Raw genomic sequence first — 6,907 nt, forward strand, 5'->3', positions numbered from 1 at the left:
TCTGTCGAATCTAAATGAGATCCTTGCTGGGTAGAGTAATCTTGGTTGTAGGTTTTTCTCTTTCATCACTTTAAATATGTCCTGCCAGTCCCTTCTGGCTTGCAGAGTTTCTTCTGAAAGATCAGCTGTTCACCTTATGGGGATTCCCTTGTGTGTTATTTGTTGCTTTTCCCTTACTGCTTTTAATATGTTTTCTTTGTATTTAATTTTTGATAGTTTGATTAATATGTGTCTTGGCATGTTTCTCCTTGGATTTATCTTGTATGGACTCTCTGCGCTTCCTGGACTTGATTGACTATGTCCTTTCCCATAGGGAAGTTTTCAACTATAATTTCTTCAAATATTTTCTCAGTCCCTTTCTTTTTCTCTTCTTCTTCTGGGACCCCTATAATTTGAATGTTGGTGCATTTAATGTTGTCCCAGAGGTCTCTGAGATTGTCCTCAGTTCTTTTCATTCCTTTTTCTTTATTCTGCTCTGCAGTAGTTATTTCCACTATTTTCACTTCCAGGTCACTTATCTGTTCTTCAGCCTCAGTTACTCTGCTATTAATTCCTTCTAGAGAATTTTAAATTTCATTTATTGTGTTGTTCATCATTGTTTGTTTGCTCTTTGGTTCTTCTAGGTCCTTGTTAAACGTTTCTTGTATTTTCTCCATTCTATTTCCAAGATTTTGGATCATCCTTACTATCATTAGTCTGAATTCTTTTTCAGGTAGACTGCCTACTTCCTCTTCATTTGTTTGGTCTGGTGGGTTTTTACTTTGCTCCTTCATCTGCTGCATATTTCTCTGTCTTCTCATTTTGCTTAACTTACCGTGTTTGGGGTCTCCTTTCGGCAGCTGCAGGTTTGTAGTTCCCCTTGTTTTTGGTGTCTTCCGCCAGTGGGTAAGGTAGGTTCAGTGGCTTGTGTAGGCTTCCTGGTGGAGGGGAGAGGGGACTAGTGCCTGTGCTGTTGTGGATGAGGCTGGATCTTGTCTTTCTGGTGGGCAGGTCCACATCTGGTGGTGTGTTTTGGGGTGTCTGTGAACTTCTTATGATTTTGGGGTAGCCTCTCTGCTAATGCGTGGGTTTGTGTTCCTGTCTTGCTAGTTGTTTGGCATGGGGTGTCCAACACTGTAGCTTGCTGGCCGTTGAGTGGAGCTGGGTCTTAGCATTGAGATGAAGTCTCTGGGAGAGCTGTTGCTGATTGATAGTACGTGGGACCAGGAGGTCTCTGGTGGTCCAATGTCCTGAACTTGGCTCTCCCACCTCAGAGGCTCAGGCCTGACACCCGGCCGGAGCACCAAGAGCCACAAGACTACTATCTAGAGGCAGCTTTTTTCCAAAGTCCCTTTTCTCAAGCTGTCTCTTTCCCTCCATGGGTGAAGTTATTTATTTTCCTTTGTGATTTATAAGAATTCCCCTTCTGTTTCCAGGGTTATTGTCATCAGCTCTTCAGTCAACACATCTCACAGTCCTGGAGACAAACACAGGAACTGCAACAACTCTCTCCAGCTAAACATTTCCTCTGGGGTTGATCCTCTGTTTATTTGTGAAGCATGAAAAGGCCAGGCTCAGAGAACCGGCAGTTGGGTTTTTTGGTCTCTTTGTACCTTTTGTACAGAAGTTGCCCCAACTGCAGCATACACACAGTTAGTTTTAGTTGCATACATAGTTTCTTTGTATTTTGTTGCTCCATGAGAGGTTTGTCCACGTGCAAGCACTGCAGCAAAAGGTCCCAGGTCCCAGCCTGTCTCATAACTGCTGTGAAGATAGATGATTACAATAGTGAATGAATGAATGAGTGAGTGAATAATGAATCATGTTATGTATAACCTATACATCATGTCACCTTTGCCCTGTATTCTGTGGGTTAGAAGCAATTCACAGGACACACCACATTCAAGGGGAGGGGACGCTGCTAGGGTGGGAACATCTGGAGGTGGGGGTCATTTTAGAAGCTGCTTACCACACTGTCCAGCCCATATTTCATACACTGTGATCCTAACAGTTCCCCAAACCCTGTCATCCTGCCTTTGCACATGCTGTTCCCTCTGCCTGGAATTCCACTCCCTCTACCTTTGCTCACCTAAGGCCTCTGCTAAAATGTTCTTTCCTTTGGGCTCTGGCCAGCAGCACCCAAATCTGTGTTGCTTTCTTCTATCATAATACTTATCCCCCTGCATTGGTATTTTGCTGTTTATTTGTCAATCCCTCCACCTCCATCACCGCCAGAGACTAATGTAGAATCTACCCAGGACCTGGACATTCAGGAAACACTTGCTGAATGAGTGAATGAATAAATGGATTTGCGAGGCCCCAGCTTGGAACTCAGGAACTCCCAGTTCTGGACCCTGTCCTGCCCAGGGTCTGTCTGCTGGATCCTGTCTCCCGGGACCCCCTCTGCCGTCTCTATAACTATGCTGGCGCCGTGTCTGACTTCCCCTAACTTTGAAATAACTTTCCCCCTGCAGTTCTCAGATGTACTTTCCTGGAATCTTTCTCACTGTTCTGAGCCTCCCTCCTCCCCCTGCTTTGTAACTCTGTGGCCCAGCCAAACACTGGAAGCTCATTATTAAACCGGGAGCTGCCTTATATTATCCCAGAGACTCCAGATGGAAAATATTAGCTTCTATCTTGACTGAGGACTGACATAGTAAAGGCTCCTTGAGCTGCTAGCTGTCAAGGAGAGGAATAAAAGATTTTCATCTGCATGAGTAATTGTTTCCTGTGTTATCCAGAGAGATTGTGGATTTACATCGCAGACGCTGTCACACTGGGCCAGGAGCAGCTGCCGTTGCAGAATCTAGACACGTACTTTCCCCCTCCTTCCTCCTTCTCCTTCTTGGAGTTGGTTGGAAGAGAAATTGGGGAGGTGAGGGGGCAGCAGGGAGTAGAGCGGGGCTCTGAAATGTCCAGAATGGGAGGAGTAGAGCCAGGAAGGTTCTAGAACAGAGTTGAAGACCGGGCCCAGTGGAGGAGGCCAGGAAGGCTGGCCAAGCACGTATTGGTGGGCTGCCCCTCCTCTCTCTCCACCACACCCCTCCTCAATCCACCAGCCTGTCCTATCACCTTGACCTCCAAAACGTGACCCGAACCCAGCCCCTCCTCCTTTCTAGCCCAGGCCATGCACCTCTTACCAGGACCACTGCAACCTCCTCCCAAGGGGTCTCTGGGTCCTGCTCTCAAACCCTACAGTCCATTCCCCACACAGCAGCCAGACTGACCTTCTTATCCACAGACAACTCATGCTTCTCCTGTTTCTCATGGCCTATGGAATGAAATCTTGGCCTCTGGGGCCCTGTATGACCTGCCTCCCATCCCCACCTCCTAATCTCATCCGAGCTCACTCTTCCCTTCATCCCAGCCTTTGTGGTCCTCAAACACCTCAGGCTAGTCCTTCCCTTGGCATCTTCATACCGTCTGCCTGCCTCCTGGGAAGATGCTCCCCCAGGTCACGGAGTTCTGCAGAGAGGGCTTCCTGGACCACGTGGTCTGACATAGAGCCCCCTCCCTCCACCATGCCCCATCCATTATGATGCTTTATTTTCCCCAGAACTCTTCACGATCCAGACTTATACCAGTTGTCTTTTCTTTATCATCTGCCACCTACACCAGAATGGACAGTGATTGGAAGGGGAGAGATGCGTCTGTCTCATTCACTCCTGAACCTGCAGCACCTGGGGCCATGCCCAGCGCCAGGCAGGGGCCCCATAAATCTTTGTTGAATGAATTCATAGAAGCCAGGTGATAGAAGGCCGAGGGAGGGAGACCAGCAAAGAGGTAAGCAGAAGGGTGACTACCGCTGTCTGGGAACAGCCAATACACAGGGATTCAATAACAATAATAACAATAACAATCGCTTCTGCTGTGTTCTGGGTTGTGTTTTAGGTTCTGAAACAGTACAAAGCACTTTTATGCATAGAGGTTGGTTAAAAATCAATGAGACAGGGAGAGTCAGCAGAGGAAGCTGCTCCCGCCACCACCTGAAAGCAGGTGGACTTATGCATAGTGATGGGGAACACAGGACCCAGAGCAAGAGGCGACAAGGGGAAAGACATGAAAAACGACAACAAAGAAAAAAATCCTGAACGTTCACATCTTAAATGACTCCACGTACACATTCTCGGTAATCTCCTACACTTGCCATGTTTTATATGCCGTGAGCCATAATGTAAAATGTGGGTCACAAAGCTTCCAGTCTACACAGAATATAGGGCACTGATTTATATATTGAAAATTGTTTTTATTTTATATTGAGTATAGTTGATTTACGATGTTGTGTTAGTTTCAAGTGTATAGCAAAGTGATTCAATTATACATATACATATATCTATTCTTTTCCAGATTCTTTTCCCATATAAGTTATTACAGTGAATTGAGTAGGGTTCCCCTGTGCTATACAGTAGGTCCTTGTTGATTATCTATTTTTATAGATTATTATCTATATATAGTATGTGTATATGTTAATCCCAAACTCCTAATTTATCCCTCCCCTGACGTTTCCCCTTTGTTTTCTGTTTGTGAGTCTGTTTCTGTTTTGTAAATGAGTTCACTTGTATCATTTTTTAAAAGATTCCACTTATAAGTGATATCATATGATTTATGATTTATATTTTTAAAAGTGATACAGACCCTCTATGCAGTGGAGAAATCTCTAACATTCCTGGACCTTGCGTGTCAGGAAACTTAAAGAGAGTGAACCCCCAGAAGAAAGTCCGAGTGTCATAAAATGCAATCTGAGTGGCAACTTTTCACTTTAGTCCAAACAGCTCAGCTAACAAGCTTTGTAACCGAGAAGGTCCCACAGATATTTCAGAGCCAAGACAACATTTTTTGTTCTGGACAAATGAAGGTCCAACTGATGGCTTCCTAGTTTCCTTGTACTACAGTTAATTCTTCTCCTAAAGGAAAAGATCTCTTTCTGATTTATTTCCCTTCTCAAAGCAGCATGGGTAGGAGAGATTCTAATAATTTTGTTTCCACACCACTACCGATCAAGAACAAGCCTGACCAGGGATGACAGCACACGTGTCTGTATGTCATCTCTAATCCTCACAGACCGAGGAAATGAGGCTCCAAGAGGTCAAGTAGCGTGTTTGCCATCACAAAGCACATACGTTTCAGAACGCACATCCAAGCCTGAGTGTCTTCTTCCAAAAGATGTGCTCTTTGTATCGTTCTGCACGACTTCCCTGCAGCAGGCACGAGGCCATCGGCAACAAGAGTTTAGTTTTCCTGACATTTATCAGGCACCTGATGTGCCAGGCCTACTGCAAACACCAGGAAGATGTAGTGCGTAGTCCACCTTATCCATCCAGCATCAGGGAAGCTGTTATCAGGCAGTGGGGCCCAAGGCAAAGGCCTGGGTCAGAGGCAGCGTTCCAGTTTCTGCAAAGAATGAGAGAGAGAGAGAGAGAGAGAGAGAGTGAGTGTGTGTGTGTGTGTGTGTGTGTGTGTTGGGGACTAGGATTGGGGGTGGCAGGTGCCCCCTGCAATGTCAATATTAAGGCACATCTTCTATGATGGAGGGACAGGGTGTGGGGCAGGGGCTCAGATCCTAGTTTCTGATACCAGTATGGCTAGCAGACAGCCTGGAGACGCTGAATTCTCAGAGGCATTGGACTAGGCCTCCTTTACATATTCCCCTTCTCCAAATCAGGATAGAATTGGACTCAGAGCTGGTGCAGGGCTGAACTTTCAGGGGGATGAATGGCTGTAGGTGCTGGGAGAGGAGTGACAATGGATCATGGACCCAGTGGGTCACAGCAAGTGGGCTTGGCTGTATGTTGCACATCTGTGTACATCTGAGGGTTTCTCGTTGCTTCCACTTTGCCCTCGTGCCTGCCCATCTCCTATAGGAGGTCCCTAGAGCACCATGAAAGTTGGAATGCTGCAGGAAATCTCCTATTTCCTGGAGGCTAGGGAATCCAGTTCGGGGAAGGAAGATGGACAGTGATTAAGTGGCCACATTTTTTGCTCTGTTTGTTTGATGAAGCCTGTTAGCTAGTCCCCCATGCCCCCATCAACAAAACACTCAGATTCTCTGATGAGAAAGACGAATGGTGCAGCAGGGCGGGGGGTTGTGGGGAATGCACACCGTTATCAGAAGTTTAGGGGGAAAACATTTAGGAGATGAACGGTGGTTAGTTTCAATTCCGCCCACCGTTTTAAACCTTCCAGTGTCAAGATGTGGAACCAAAGAGAAAGCCAAAGACTTAAAAAGCGGGAGGGTCAGCAGCATGAAACGACGCAGAGATGCCGGGACGGTGTCTGCGGACGGTGTCTGCCCATCGTCTGCCACCATTAGGAGGGTGGCCCATGGGACCTTCAAGACAGCACTTGCAGTAGAGGGTGCGGAGTTGAGGTGGGAAGGTGGTTGGCAGAAACAAGATGATAAGGTGCTCCGTAAGAGGCGTGAAGCTTGAGCAAGACAGTGCCTCTGGCTTCTTCTGGGAAATCTGGCTTCTTAGGGGAAGCTGGAGAGCTAGCACAGTGCCCAAAGTAGTAGCCAACACCTAAAGCTCTTACTGTGCTAAGGACTCAGCCCACATGAGCTCATCTCAACCTTACAACTACACAAAGTAGGCTGTGTTCTCATTATCCCCATTCGCCCCGCCAGTTACTTGCTGCAGTTCGCATGGCTAGTAAATAGCAGAGATGTGATTTGAACCCAGATAATCTGGCTCCAGGATGTGTTTTTAATCCTTCCACTCTGCTGACCTTCAACCTAGAAACATGGTGGTGAGGAAGCTTGTTTTAAAGGGTGGGAGGGAATGCATGACATTTGTATAAACACAGGGGAGGGAGAGATGGCTTAATCTCTTTTCCTCTTGAAAACCAGATATTGGCTGGCATCCCTGGGACCTGAGATCTCCAAGCACCTATGACCGTGGCCTTGCATATCTGGCACTCTATCCATTACCCT

Source organism: Globicephala melas, chromosome 2 (genome assembly GCF_963455315.2).
Source record: "Globicephala melas chromosome 2, mGloMel1.2, whole genome shotgun sequence".
Lineage (NCBI taxonomy): Eukaryota > Metazoa > Chordata > Mammalia > Artiodactyla > Delphinidae > Globicephala > Globicephala melas.